The sequence below is a fragment of the Phoenix dactylifera genome, chromosome 7 (genome assembly GCF_051530095.1).
Source record: "Phoenix dactylifera cultivar Ajwa chromosome 7, Ajwa_hap1_PhDact_Kaust_v1.1, whole genome shotgun sequence".
In the NCBI taxonomy this organism is placed as follows: Eukaryota; Viridiplantae; Streptophyta; class Magnoliopsida; order Arecales; family Arecaceae; genus Phoenix; species Phoenix dactylifera.
Window position 1 is genome coordinate 25,126,576 of NC_143196.1, and position 14,972 is coordinate 25,141,547.

Consider the following 14,972-nt stretch of genomic DNA (forward strand, 5'->3'; position numbering starts at 1 on the left):
AAGAAAACATTTTCTTAGGAAGCAAAAGCAATAAACAAATAAATCAAGATACAAAGGTAATAAATGTAAAACCCGATGCATCTAGAACCAAAAAAGAAAGGGGTATAAAAAGAGAAGCTAAAATTCTGCAAATATGTATGGTCATAAGCTCCAGAAAACAGGACGAATTTGTAGAGGGAGTGTTGCTGGAAATTGGACCCGGGGGCGACCGTCGGCCGGAAGGGGGAGGCTCCGCCGCCTGAGTGGGGAGTGGCAGTTCGCCGGCGGGCGGCGTCTTCCTGGAGACCTGCAAGAAGCCGGTGGCCGGGCTCTCCGGCACCGGCCCTCCGATGCCTAAGTCAGCACAGGGGGAATATGTGGAGAAAAATGGAATGAGCGAGGGAGAGTCAGAGTTCGAGAGAGAGAGAGAGAGAGAGCGGGGGCCCCTCCTTCAGTGGAGAAGTGCTTCTCTTATAGGAGGGAGCCAGTCCACCTGTGATGTGATAGAGTTTGCCGTACGATCAGTCTTTTAATGCTCGATCATGTAAGTCAATGTCATCATCGCAGGAGGTTAGGCCGGAGCCTAAGTCAATCATGGAGTCATGCCGTCATTTATGGGCGCGTGAGTTTGCCGTGAAAGGCTGGACGTCCGTAGGCGATGGAAGCCATACGCCTTAATTGTTGAGTAAGCTGAGGGCCTGTGAATGCTATGCGTTTTAATTGTTGAGTAACCTGGAAGTCTGCACGACTCGTATACATCGGTTGTTGGAGAAGTCAACACGTAATCTCCCAACTAAGCTGTGGGAGGATGTGGCCTTAGGATATGGTTCGGGCATCCTTGGGTTGGCCAAGTGTTGCTGGGTTGGGCCCCGCCCAGGGGTCCGCTCGGCCGGCTCCTGGTCGGAGGAATGCGCTCGGCCGGCTCCTGGTCGGAGGAATGCGCTCGGCCGGCTCCTGGTCGGAGAAATGCGCCCGGTCGGCTCCTGGTCGGAGGAATGCGCTCGGCCGGCTCCTGGTCGCCTAGCCATAGCGGTTTTTCCCTTAACACTATCCCCCGACTTCCGAGCTCGAGCTGCTCGAGAGTTTGAGCGCGGGAAGTAGAAATATGTTTAAGAAAATTTTGAATTATCGCGCGCTTCAAGGCGCTTTAAATAGGCGACGACTTCTCTTCCCGGAAACGTTTTATCAAGGTACCCTTCCGCCTTTCAAGGCGTCCTCGCGTTGTGGACTCATAATGAGACCGCACGACCTGATGAGACGTTTCTGCGTTCGAGACGTCGGTTCGGATTGAGTGCGGCTCTTTAATTTTCAGGCGGACGCGCGTCATGATTTGAACGGGGAGCAGCGCTCTGCTCCGCAAATCTGGTTCGTCGGAAGGGGCTATATATACACACTCGTTTCTCTAAGTCTTTCTTCCTGCTTTCTTCCTGTTTTCCTCCCAGTCCGAAATAATCGTTCTCCGGCGAACTTCCGACAGGTCCTTTGTTTGCTCAGTCTTTCCTCCTCTTCTTTTTCTTCCTAATGGGGTCCGGTCCAAATGATTTTGGATCCACCATGACTGAGGTCGAGGTCGGGATAGTCGAGGAATGGTTTTTTCCTCGGCGGGGGTTCCGCTTGGAACCCGCCGGACCGGAGGATCGAGTATCGAACCCTCCGGAAGGCCGGATCGGAGTGTATCGTGAGGCACTCTGGGTCGGCCTACGGTTCCCTCTCCACGGATTCTTGAACCAGCTGCTCGCGGAGTACCAGTTGGTCCCGGGGCAGCTCGCTCCGAATGCGTGGAGGACGATCGTCGGATTCCTATCGCTGTGCTTGGCGCATGGGATCCTGACATCGGTCAATGTCTTCTGGCGGCTTTTCGTGTTAAAGTCGAACCCGGGAGACGGGGAGTGGCTCTACGTCGCCCTCCGGGCGGGTCGGCCGCTCTTCCACGGTGCTCCCTCGTCCATTCACGACTGGAAGAAAAAGTTTTTCTTTCTGGCCTCTGAGCGGACGTGGGGGTTCGACCCCAGGTGGAGGCCGTGCCGACTCAGGGCCACTAATAAAATCCCCAGGCTCTCCACGTGCGAGCAAGAAGCCCTCGACTTCATTCGCGGTCTCGGGGACGGAATTCTCCTAAACGGCCTCATAAGCGAGGACGCTTTGGTGAACGTGGGCTTGAGCTCGGCGCGTCCTCATGGTAAGGGCAAGAGTAGAAAGCCTTTATTTTTTTGTCTTTTGATACTTCGGATCCCTCAGAGTTTTTTCTCTTTTTTTTTTTTTTGCAGACGTCGCGAAGATGGTTACCAAAAGCGAAGTCATGTACGCTCGGTACAGGAAGAGGGCGGCCGAGCTTGGAGGGGAGCCGCTCGAGCCCAAAAAGAAGGTGAAGGTCGCTCCCCAAGTCGACCCTCCCGAGGTCGCCAAGGGGGGATGTTCGAGCTCCGAGCCCGGGGGCTCGGGTGAGGCGACCCTGGTGCTCCCGTGTCCGGCGCCCATCCCCCGGGCTCCTGATCGGGTTCCTGTTCGATCCGAGGGCCCGGGGTCCGAGTCGAAGAGCAGCCAAAGGGCTGCGAGACCAGAGGTGGCGGGTGCGAGCCTTCCCGACCCGGTGGGAGACCAAGAGCGGCGATCTTACGTCGTCGAGTGGACACTGTTCGAGGACGACTCAGCCCTCGAAAACATCGAAACGGCGCGTCAACTTTTCCGCGCCGTACTCCTTCCGGCCGACAGAGCGAGGATTCAGGCCATGAGCCAGAATCAGTTCTTGGACTCGGCCCGCTTCTCCGCTGTTCGGGTAAGTCTAGTATTTTCTTCGCACAACTTTTCCTTCTCTTTTCTCTCTCTTTTTTTTTTAACTTTTATTTTGTTTGCAGCACCTCCACGAGACCGAGACCTTGATCGCTCTCATCGCAGACTACCGAGATTGGGCCCGTCGGAACTCGCAGGCACGGGAGGCGGCCGAGAAGAGGGCGGAGGAGGCCGAGAAGAAAGCGGCAGAGCTCGAGCTCCATAAAAAGGAGCTCTTGCTTAGGGTGGGCGCTGCGGAAGACGAGGCCAAGCTCCTGACGATGGTGCTGGACGAGGAGAAGGCTACCCACTCTCTGGCCAGGTCAGAGTTGCGGGGGGCCGAGGCTCGTCTGGCCGAGGCGCGGTCCTTGCTCACCACGCGTGAGCAGACAATAAAGGAAGTGGAGCTCAAGATCAAGGAGCTTCAGGCTCAGCTCGGAGCTGATGGGGACATCAGAGCCCTTCATCCAGATGATCCTGAGCCTCCGGATTGAGCCAGACGCATTTATTTGCATTTAGGGATTTATTTGTGGTTTATTTTATTTCTGAGTTTATTTGCATTTTAGGGCTTATTTGTGGTTTATTTGTGTTATTTGTGGGCTTATTAGGATTTATTGTTGTGTAAGGGGGTTTATGCAAGTTGTGTATTTGGGCCCTATATATAGGAAACTATTTTCATGATTAGGGTTGAATGAAGTGATTTGGAATTTCTTTCCCCCTACGTTCTTTTTTTCTCTTTTTCTCCTCTCCTCCTCTATTCTTCCTGCGTCTCTACAACCTCTTCTTCCTTTTTCCTCTCTTGTTCTTCCTTCTTCTCCTCTTTCCCCACACTTGTGCTGCATCAACTTGGTATCAGAGCAAGAGGCTTTGCCCCTGCTGCCAAAGCCACGGTCCCGTGTTTCCTCTTTTCCTTTCTCTCTCGGTTTTCACCAGCCCCCCTTCCCCTCTGTCGGTTTTCACCGGAGAAAAAAAAAAAAGAAGAGAACAACCCCTCGATTTCAAAACAGAAGAAGGAAAAGAAGAAACCCTTCGGTGGTCTCCCCACCACCCGTCACCACACCCACGCCCACCCTCGCCGGCTGCTTCCTCTCCGCCACACCCTACCGCCAACATCGCCGCCGTGACTTTAGTTCATCGCTGGAGATCGTCGCAATCCCACGAAAGCGCCGCTGTGCCCGAGCTCTTTGTGTTGGTCACCGGCTAGCCGTGTCCGACCCTCGGAGGAGGTCACTGCCCCGTGGGTATCCGTAGCCGGCCGCCGCCCGTCGCTGCGAACCCCAGAGTCGCCACTGCGATCTCCATCCCGCCTCGCAGCCACCGCCACAAAATCCGGCGCATCCCCAACGAATCCGTTGGAGGTTGAAGACGGCCAGCTAAACGGGTAAGTCTCAGACCCGTTAGCCCGCCACACTAGCTCGGATCCGTTCCGGAAAAAAAAAAAGAAAAAGAAAGAAAAAAAAAAAAGCAGCGCACGTGAGTTGCACGTGCGGATGAACGGGTATCGGAGCGGGTTGCACCAAAAAATCCGGACCCGATAACCCGAACCTGTAATTCAAAAAAAAAAGAAAAAAAAAGAAAAAAAAAGAGTAGCACGTGCCTTGCACGCGACAAAAAAAAAAAAAGAGGGAAAATCCTTACCTCTGTCCGTCGTCTCGATCGGCCGCCGCTTCTTCTTCCGCCGTTGCCAAGCCGCATCACTGCGTCCGCCGTCGCTTCTCCGCCACCGCCTACGCCGCCGCCACTTCGCCGTCGCCACCGCCCGCTTAGCACGGCCCCACCGTCGCCACAGCGCCGCCAAGCCGTGCGCCTCTTTCCCCACGGCCGATCGCAGCATCGCCGCTGACCGTGAAGCGTCGCTCCACCCTAGCCGCCGCAGCCGTCGCCCCTCCGGCCTCGCCACCCCGCCGCCGTCGAGATCCGTCGCCAACCCACCTCCCATACTGCACTGCCCTCGCCGCCTCGCCGTTTCCGCCTCCGCTCGCACACAACGCCGCCCCACCTCAACGCGCCACCGTCGTCACCGCAGCTCTGCCGCCACCCGCCTGCCGCTTCGTCTGCGCCGCCGCCGGCCGTCCCCATTCCGAACCCCTGTCACCTTCCGCCGCCCCCCCCCCCCCTTTTTCCCCTTATTCCTTTTCGTCTTCGGCCACTGCAGCTCAACCGAGCAACCCTCCATCGACCCCAGACAGGCCCCTTTTGGGCCCAAGTTTCGGGCCACCCCACCTCACGGGCCCAAGCCAGCAAGCCCTCATTACAGAGGCCTGATCCGATCTCACAAAATTCCAACAGGTCCACTCCCCGCCATTTTACAAGCCCAGCAGACTCACCAAGGTGCTGTGATCAGAACTAAATTGAAGCCAATTGAAGGGTCCATCAGCTGCAGCCGCGCACCAATCGTCATCCCAGCCCACGAGCACACAATTTTGGTCGACTACTTCACGACAGGTGATAGGTTTCCACTTTTCTTGGGCTTGTTCATTTAATTATGTTCTAGTTCTCTTGCATGATAGTCACATTTTGAAAACTTATATTGTTGTTATAATTCAGAACATTGAACCTTTCACTTCCGAACCCGTCCTCTTACCCTTTAAATCTTGACATTAAATTAGCACACCCTAGTAACAAGACGTTTCTCAACATTATTCGATCAGATTGATTTAGGATCAGAACAACTGTACTACTTGATTGCAATCTAATTTCTTAAATTGAATAATCTTAATCCTTAATTCTGAATAACCGAAGTAAAAATCAGCAACATTTAAATTTTAAGTTATTATTGTGGAGACTTGCTGATTTCTGAAATCATAGTAGATTGCATTAGTAGGTTGTCCTGCATCAAATTTGGTCCTACATCATAGTTATTAGGGTTTCATTAGTGACACTGCATTTCACATCATCACCTAGTGTCATCATTGCATGTCAACCTGTAGTGACATGGAGTACTATTTCAGTCAACCTAAAACCCCTGTAACTATCATGAATTCCGACATTTTGAGGTATATTAAGGAACAGATCGTTGCCATACGGACTGGATACAAAAAATTCACACAAGAGATCCGTGAGCTCAGGCAAAATTCTAGGACCCCTACACCGCCAACCCCTGTTGCAGCCCAACCTAAAATCGGTTTGGTTGCACCACCTGTAACCCTTCCCCATTCTCTTGGGCACCAAACCAAATGCTCAATGTGTCAACAATTCGACCACATAGCATCCCAATGTCCTATTAGGACCTACCTGATTACTGAACCAGAAGTTAGGAGCCAAGAGGTCGAATATGTTGAAGAAGTCTATGAACCAAATATAGAAGACTATGAAGAAGACTTTGAAGACGAACCTATAGAATTAGATTTTGTCCAAAATGATTCCCAAAGGGAGACTATTGATCTAAATACAACCAAGTCATTTCACATCACTACTGTGGAAGAGGTAGTGACAGATATTGAGAGCCAGTCACCTGAATTGGCACTTGTAGCTAACGATACCCATGTGGAGTCCAATCTTGAACATTCCCCTATAGTAGTTTTCCTTCTAGAGGAGTTTAATGATGTAGTCCCTGATGATCTTCCGGATGCACTTTCTCCGATGCGTGATATCCAACACGCAATTGATCTAGTTTCCGGAGTATTTTTGCCCAACCTTCAACATTATAGGCTCAACCCAAATGCATATGCTAGGACCTGGAGTTTAATATTACTGACAGTTGAGTTTGCATATAATAGTTCGGTTCATAAGTCCATAGGCATAAATCCGTTTGAGGTGGTGCATGATTACAAACCTAGGCAACCCATAGACCTGTTTTTCATGTCTCATCAGTATAGAGTCTTTGAGTCTGCACAATCAATTGCATCACATCCACATTCATCGCATCAAGAAATCAGCAATTGCAGTCACTTTAATAACTTAAAATATAAATTTCTTGCTGATTTAACCAGACGTTATAATGAGTTAAGTGAAAGAGATTACGTCATGATAAGAATTAGGTTTGAACGACTTTCTTCGGAAACGTTTAAGAAATTGCAAACTTGTAGTGCAGAACCGTTCAAAATCTTAAAGACAACCAGTTCGAATGCATATGTTGTGGATCTTCCTGATGACTATGGGATTAGTGCGACATTTAATATTGAAGATTTAGTCCCATACAAAAAGTTAATATTCATGCCTTCTGACCCCTTTATTGATATACCTACCCATGTTGGACACCCTGACCTCTTACCTGCTGTTGAGCCACCACCTTCCAAATCTCATGCACGTAGAGAACAAATAGAACATATATTGGATGAGCAGGTTATTTCAACCAGGAATGGTAGTTACCAACGTTACCTTGTTCGGTGGAAAGGTCGACCAAAGTCTGATGTGACGTGGATTTCCAGAGCACAGTTGCAGTGCCTTGACCCCGATTTTCTGGAGCAGTACGACAGCCGGCCAGACTTGTACTCGATGGGGTCGAGTTTTTCTCACCCGGGAGGAGTTGATGGGGACATCAGAGCCCTTCATCCAGATGATCCTGAGCCTCCGGATTGAGCCAGATGCATTTATTTGCATTTAGGGATTTATTTGTGGTTTATTTTATTTCTGAGTTTATTTGCATTTTAGGGCTTATTTGTGGTTTATTCGTGTTATTTGTGGGCTTATTAGGATTTATTGTTGTGTAAGGGGGTTTATGCAAGTTGTGTATTTGGGCCCTATATATAGGGAACTATTTTCATGATTAGGGTTGAATGAAGTGATTTGGAATTTCTTTCCCCCTACGTTCTTTTTTTCTCTTTTTCTCCTCTCCTCCTCTATTCTTCCTGCGTCTCTACAACCTCTTCTTCCTTTTCCCTCTCTTGTTCTTCCTTCTTCTCCTCTTTCCCCACACTTGTGCTGCATCAGGAGCCCAGGAGGAAGAGGCCCAGAGGCGGGCGGTTCAGGTCTTCCGGGAGTCGGAGGAGTTCCGGGAGCTGCTCGAGGAGGAAGCCGTGAATGGCCTCGTTCAGGGGTTCACGGACTTCTGCAACCAACTACGCCGGCTCTGTCCCGACTTTGATCTCGACCAGCTTCAGCCCGGAGCCGGGGTCGAGGGCCTCGAGGGGGAGTCGGCCGAGGCGGCCTCGGAGATCCCTGGGGGAGAGGCAACGTCTTCAGTCCCCGAGACTGCGCCCGAAGGCGATGAGGTCGGCGAGCCCGAAGCTACCGCCGAGAGGGTCGAGGCCGAGGGCGCTGAGATCGAGCCCGGGGAGATTCCGGCCGAAGACGCCGCGCTCTAACTAATAATAATTTTTTTTTTTTTTTGTAACTCGGGGCCGGTCCGCGCTTGTCGCACGGCCGACCCCCAATTTTGTACTTTAGCCTTTGGGCTTTTTCCAATGAATGCGCTTTTTCCCAACCCCCCCATTTTTTTTGATTTCTCAAATGTTCGTTCAAACCACCAAGGCATTTTAGGTCAGACTCGGACTTGCCGAGCTCCTGAGCTTAGATATTCCACGATCGTAGGGCTCGGAGCCTTAGGGAGCGTCTTGCTCTGACCACCGAGCCTCGAGCTCGGGACCGAACTTTACCGAGCGGCCGCGAAACCGAGCTAAGGTTTAAGTAGACGCGTTTGACTTTTGGCTGAGGACCCCGCTACCAATCGAGGTGTTCAAGGATATAAGAATGAACGGAGCATGCATATCGAACAAGGCGAACGCTATTGGGGCGTACCTTTTCGGGGCTATATGCCCCGTGCTGCGAATTGGTCCATGGAGAACGGCTCCGAGCTTAGTCCAAGGCACGGGGTCGTCACTTTCGAGCTTGCACACGGAGCAGCCACTCTAGCGCCAGGTTCAGGATGCCTGGATCACTTGAGCCGGCGAGGATAGGCCGAGCATAATGGCTGTGGGGGATCGTGCCGAGCACGATGGCCGATGGAGATCGTGCCGAGCACGATAGGTAATGGAGATCGAGCCGAGCTCGATGCCTGATGGAGATCGAGCCGAGCTCGATGGTCGATGGAGATCGTGCCGAGCACGATAGGTAATGGAGATCGAGCCGAGCTCGATGCCTGATGGAGATCGAGCCGAGCTCGATAGTCGATGGAGATCGTGCCGAGCACGATAGGTAATGGAGATCGAGCCGAGCTCGATGCCTGATGGAGATCGAGCCGAGCTCGATGCCTGATAGAGATCGAGCCGAGCTCGATGCCTGATGGAGATCGAGCCGAGCTCGATAGTCGATGGAGATCGTGCCGAGCACGATAGGTAATGGAGATCGAGCCGAGCTCGATGCCTGATGGAGATCGAGCCGAGCTCGATGCCTGATGGAGATCGAGCCGAGCTCGATGCCTGATGGAGATCGAGTAGAGCTCGATGGTCGATGGAGATCGTGCCGAGCACGATAGGTAACGGAGATCGAGCCGAGCTCGATGCCTGATGGAGATCAAGCCGAGCTCGATGGTCGATGGAGATCGTGCCGAGCACGATAGGTAATGGAGATCGAGCCGAGCTCGATGCCTGATGGAGATCGAGCCGAGCTCGATAGTCGATGGAGATCGTGCCGAGCACGATAGGTAATGGAGATCGAGCCGAGCTCGATGCCTGATGGAGATCGAGCCGAGCTCGATGCCTGATGGAGATCGAGCCGAGCTCGATGCCTGATGGAGATCGAGCCGAGCTCGATAGTCGATGGAGATCGTGCCGAGCACAATAGGTAATGGAGATCGAGCCGAGCTCGATGCCTGATGGAGATCGAGCCGAGCTCGATGCCTGATGGAGATCGAGCCGAGCTCGATAGTCGATGGAGATCGTGCCGAGCACGATAGGTAATGGAGATCGAGCCGAGCTCGATGCCTGATGGAGATCGAGCCGAGCTCGATACCTGATGGAGATCGTGCAAAATGGAGATATCGGCATTCCGAGTTTTTGTGGCGGTCCGGCCTCGCTCGGTTCTATTTGCATCCGAGCAGGGTCGTATACATGAACTGGGCCGGGCCATCTGGGAGCATGCAGACACCAGGAGAAATTTATCACAGTTAGATAATTGTAAATAAGTCTCAACTTTACAATCGATGTGGGGGATCCTTCGGGAGGTAATACACCCGAAGATTTTCGGAGCTCCAACTCCGAGGGATGGGAGTCCCATCAAGAGATTTTAGCTTGTAAGCTCCGGGTCGCTGGACACGTGCGATCCGGTAGGGTCCTTCCCAGTTCGGGGCCAGCTTCCCCTGCTCGGTCGGTTGGGAGGCCTCCGCCCTTCTGAGGACGAGGTCCCCCTCTTTAAAGGATTTGATCTTGACTCTGGCGTTATAGTACTGCGCCGTCCTTTGCTGGTATTTTGCCATGCGAACTCGGGCGGCCTCTCTTACTTCTTCGACCAAGTCGAGATTATTCCTGAGTTGCAAGGAGCTGGAGCTGGCATCAAAACGCTCTACACTCGAAGAAGGGAGCCCGACCTCCAGGGGGATGACGGCTTCCGTCCCGTACGTCAAATTGAAGTGAGTTTCGCCGGTGGGCACCCGGAACGTGGTCCGGTAAGCCCAGAGGACGTTGTACAGGTCTTCGACCCATTGTCCTTTGGACCGGTCGAGCCTGGCCTTGAGCCCCTGCAAGATTGTTCGATTTGTTACCTCGGTTTCTCCATTTGTCTGCGGAGCCTGGCCAGTCTCCAGGGCCCCTTACCGGGTGTTCTCCCCAGGGGGAGACGGGAACATGGTGATCTTGGCCGGGGAGGGGTGGTTCACTCGCAGAGGGCGCCGGTTGAACTGGGGCTGGAGGGGGCGGCATCGTCGGGACGCCCCTGGGCTACAGGCCTTGGACAACAGCGGCCAAAGCCTGAACCTGCTGTACCAGGGCGTCAAACTGCTCCGGCCGAACTTGGGGAGTCGGATCAGCCGGAGGTGGCGAGTTCTGGACAGAATGTCTGGGGCTAGGTGGAGGACGTCGGGAGGCATTGGAAGCTCCCTTGCTTCTCAGTTTCATGGTCGCAACTCGGGCCCTTCCTCTAGCGCCAACTGTTGCTGGAAATTGGTACACCCACCATCAAATTCAATATTTGTGATCAAAAAATAAAAATATAAACCATTAGATATGATTTTAAAAAGTCTACAATATCCATATACGAAAAATTATGCAATTTGAAGACCTGTGATCCATGCATCAAGCCACTCCAGATATATGGTTATTATGGAATGTTACAAGGCATTGATGTTGGGATGACTTAGATGCATAAATTAGAGATCTAGAAAATAAATAAATTTTCATATATAAATATTTTAGGCCTCGTGGGTCGTGTACAATGGCATACATTTTATGTTTTGAGTACCAATATTGAATTTAGTAGTGGGTGTAACGTTATTTTTTTTATATCTTGTGGTAGTATAAACCAAGGTTCGCCGTACTGGTACCGGTACCCGTAGACGTACCGGTCGTCTACTAGATCGGTATGGTTCCGGTAGGCGTACCGGTCGCCTACCGGATTGGTACGATTTCGGTTCGTACCAGAATTGGCCAGCTCTTCCCCGCTGGAGCCGGGGAAGAAGAGAACGAGAGAGAGAGCGCAGAAAAGAGAGGGAGGGACGAGACTTGTGGCCACCATCGGAGAGCCGCGAAGGGGCAGCAGAGGCTGGGGAGGGGCGGCGGGGGGGGGGGGAGGGGGGGAACTCGTGGGGGCGCGGCGGAGGCCGAGGCCATAGCCACGTCTCTTGTTTCTTTCGAAACAAAGGACGCGGCCATAGCTTTTTAATTTGGAGATTTTAAGTGAAGTCGACAAATCGGTTGCCGACTTCTCTTAAAAATTTTTGAATTAAAAAATTTAAAAATTTTTAAGTGAAGTCGACAATGGATTTGCGATTTCACTTAAAATTTCTAAATTAAAAAGCCACGGCCGCGTCCTCGCCCCCACCGCCGCACCTCCTGCGCGGCTCTCCAATGGCGGCCACAGGTCTCCTCCCTCTCTCTTTTCCCCACGCTCTCTCTCCTTCTCTTTATCTTCTTCGTCTGCGGCACATAATCGGCTCGTACCGATAGCTAACTAGACCAATCCAATATAGCCCGAATCGGCCGGTTTGGTGAACCATGGTATAAACACACCCATTCACACACATTTTTCTCTATGCCCATTTAATGGGGGTCCACGAGAGGAAACTAAGAATGATAAAAACGACCACAAGCAGAAGAAACTGTGCTATGGAGTACATGTATAAAGTAAATGAAATGCTTTAGCGATTATATACCCTTAAACAAAAGCTAAAACTGACTGAAAGATAAGACATGGGCACAACTAAAGTCCTGTGCAGGCTTTATGATCACATTTCCTATGACAAAGTGATTGCTGAACCTCAGTTATTCATTCCAACGGTGTACAATAAAAGATTCATCAGTTTATATCTGTTCATAACAGCAATCCCACTAAGGAGCCCGATATTTTTTGACACTTTGACAACCCAAGAAGGGGGGTGAATTGGATTTTTAAAATGAATTGGATTTTTAAAATAATTTGCAACTAAAATATTTGTGGAAGACTAATTAAGACTTTAGCAAGATGATTAGTTAGTTGCTATGTGCTGTGAGTGAGATGAGAGTAAGAGAAAAGAACAAACAATCACAAACACAAGGTTTTTATAGTGGTTCGGAGCTAACCCTTGCTCCTACGTCCACTCCCTAAGTCTCACTTGGGAATTCACTATAACCCCCTGGATTACAGTCGGTTGTTTTACAAGCTCACAACCAAACTTGTTGTTTTACGAGCTCACAACGAACTCGGTCGGTTTTCCCTGGCTCACCGACTAGAACCACCCCGATTGTTTTTCCGGGATCACAATCGAACCCTTACACGTTGGTTTTAACCTAGGCTCACCAACCAACCTCTACATCCTTGATTCAATCCCCCGATTGAACCAAGTTAAGACAATATGCTAATAATGAGGACAAACAGAAAAACAGAGCTTCTCAAAAGCAAATATACAGCAATATTAATAAAAGCAAAGTTAAGAGCCCTCAAACGCGTTTAAGTTGGAGAAGAGAAAGGGCTTCTTGAACTTCGGGTCTCCTCTTGAAATTCTGGACGACTTGAAGGCAGGAGGAGATCTCTTTCAATGTTGGGAAGATGTGGTTGGAAAGGAGTTAATGGCGCTCTTCCCTCTTTTCGTTGAAAAACCACTTGCAGAGAATGAATGCTTGATCTTTTTGAATGGAATGGTAGTTCTCTTCCTTGCTACAGTTCTCTGTGGCTATTTAACCCATCCCCCACGGAAACTAGCCGTTAGACACCTTTTTCTGCCCGTTCTGCACACTTTGCACAACCTGACAATATGTCTGTTGGGGGTCGGAGTCGACTCGCGCGATCTGGAGTCGACTCGGCTGTAGCGGGAGTCAACTCATGTTTTTCTAGAGTCGGCTCGGCAACTGTTCCGGATTTGAATTAAAGTGACCTCCTCGACTGGGAGTCGACTCGACTTAACCTGGAGTCGACTCGCCAACTTCTGGAGCTGACTTGGCATTCTCGGAGTCGGCTCATCCCATGAAGTCCATGGAGCTAATTTTCAACTTGGCCCACTCGAGTCGACTCGACAGTCCTGGGAGTCGACTCGGCGCTCAGAGCCCGAACTCCCAATCTTCTGTCATTCGCCTCGTCCAGTCTTGGTGTCGACTCGGACTGTTCCGAAGTCGACTCGGCTCTCAGTTTCCGAAAATACCCTTCTGTCTTGGAGTCGACTCGAGCTGTCTGGGAGTCGACTCGGCTCTCAGAGACAATAATTTGGTCTTCTGTCTTTTTGGGATCGCGCTGTCTCGGAGTCGACTCGCGCATTGCGGGAGTCGACTCGAATCTCAGAGTCCGAAAACTGCTTTCTGACTTTTGCCTTGTGAACCACTGAGAGTCGACTCTCGCTTTCTTTGGAGTCGACCTGCCAACCATCGGAGTCGACTCGCGTTCCACAGGAGTCGACTCGAATCTCAGGGTCGAAATCGCTCTCTGACTTTTCTGTCTGTAACTCCTTGGAGTCGACTCATATTACTCCGGAGTCGACTCGGTAAGCATCGGAGTCGACTCGCGCACTTCAGGAGTCGACTCGCTGACAGGTTTTGAGTTGATGCTTTCTGTTCGTCTGTCTGTTCTCAGTCTGAGTCGACTCGTAATGATCCGGAGTCGACTCGAGCCCGTGCCAGTGATTCTGATACGCTTGGAGTCGACTCGTAATATTCTGGAGTCGACTCGAGTCTCAGACTGGTTCAAACTGACTTCTTAACTTATCCAAACTATCTTGAAACAAATCTAGAGACACTTAGACAAGATTTTCACTGAAACACTCAATTGAATTCATTAGTAAACAAAAGATATACTCAAATGCTTTGAGCTCATCAAAATCAAATAGGGTTTTAATCAATCACTCCACATTAATTCTATAATAATAATTAATATATCTTTGTAAGATTTATAATTTATAGAACTAATAAATATATTTTTTATGGAATATATTGGAGTAATTTTGGTATTATATAGTGAGTAATTTTAAATTTTCATGAAATACTAAATAGCTTACTTATGGATACTTGAAAATTTTTAATCATTGGAATATAGCATACCAAACATGGTAATCTTAAATCATCATGAATCATATTATCCGAGAATAAAAATCATGGGTGATCCCATTTGGATCACCAAATGCCACCTAAAGTGGATTTATGAGATTTCATTCTTTGTTCTTGGGATTTCACTCTTTGGCCCTTGTGTAAAACAACCCCCACAACAACTATCATGGAAAAAATAGTGTAAAGTAAGTAGACTCAATTACAAGTTTTTAATTTCCTTTAATATTTTAGTTCTATTTGAGAAATCCTACGTTTGGGTCCTGGCGTTTATGATAGAAAGCATTGGAATTGACCTGAACCATCAAAATACAGCTTCACCTTTCTCTTTGCACGTAAAACTAATTGCATTTGAAGTCAACAAGATCAAAAATAACTTGCTTCTAATCCTTTAACATAGAAAATCATGTGCAAACGCTTCCTTCTCTTCTTGGGACGATGACGGCGCTTAAATTCTTCCAATTGAACTTATACAATGTCAGCGAGGAAAGGTGTCAGAAATGGCCCTATCACTTGGAACTCACAATTTCCGCCCTATCACTTAGAGCTCAAAACTTCCATTTGGCAAAGTGATTCAGTGTTAGGTTGAAATCAAATCAGATATGAATTAAATACTAATATATTCATATTTATATATATTTTATTTGACGAATATTGATACAGTTACGGATATTAGTCAAATACAAA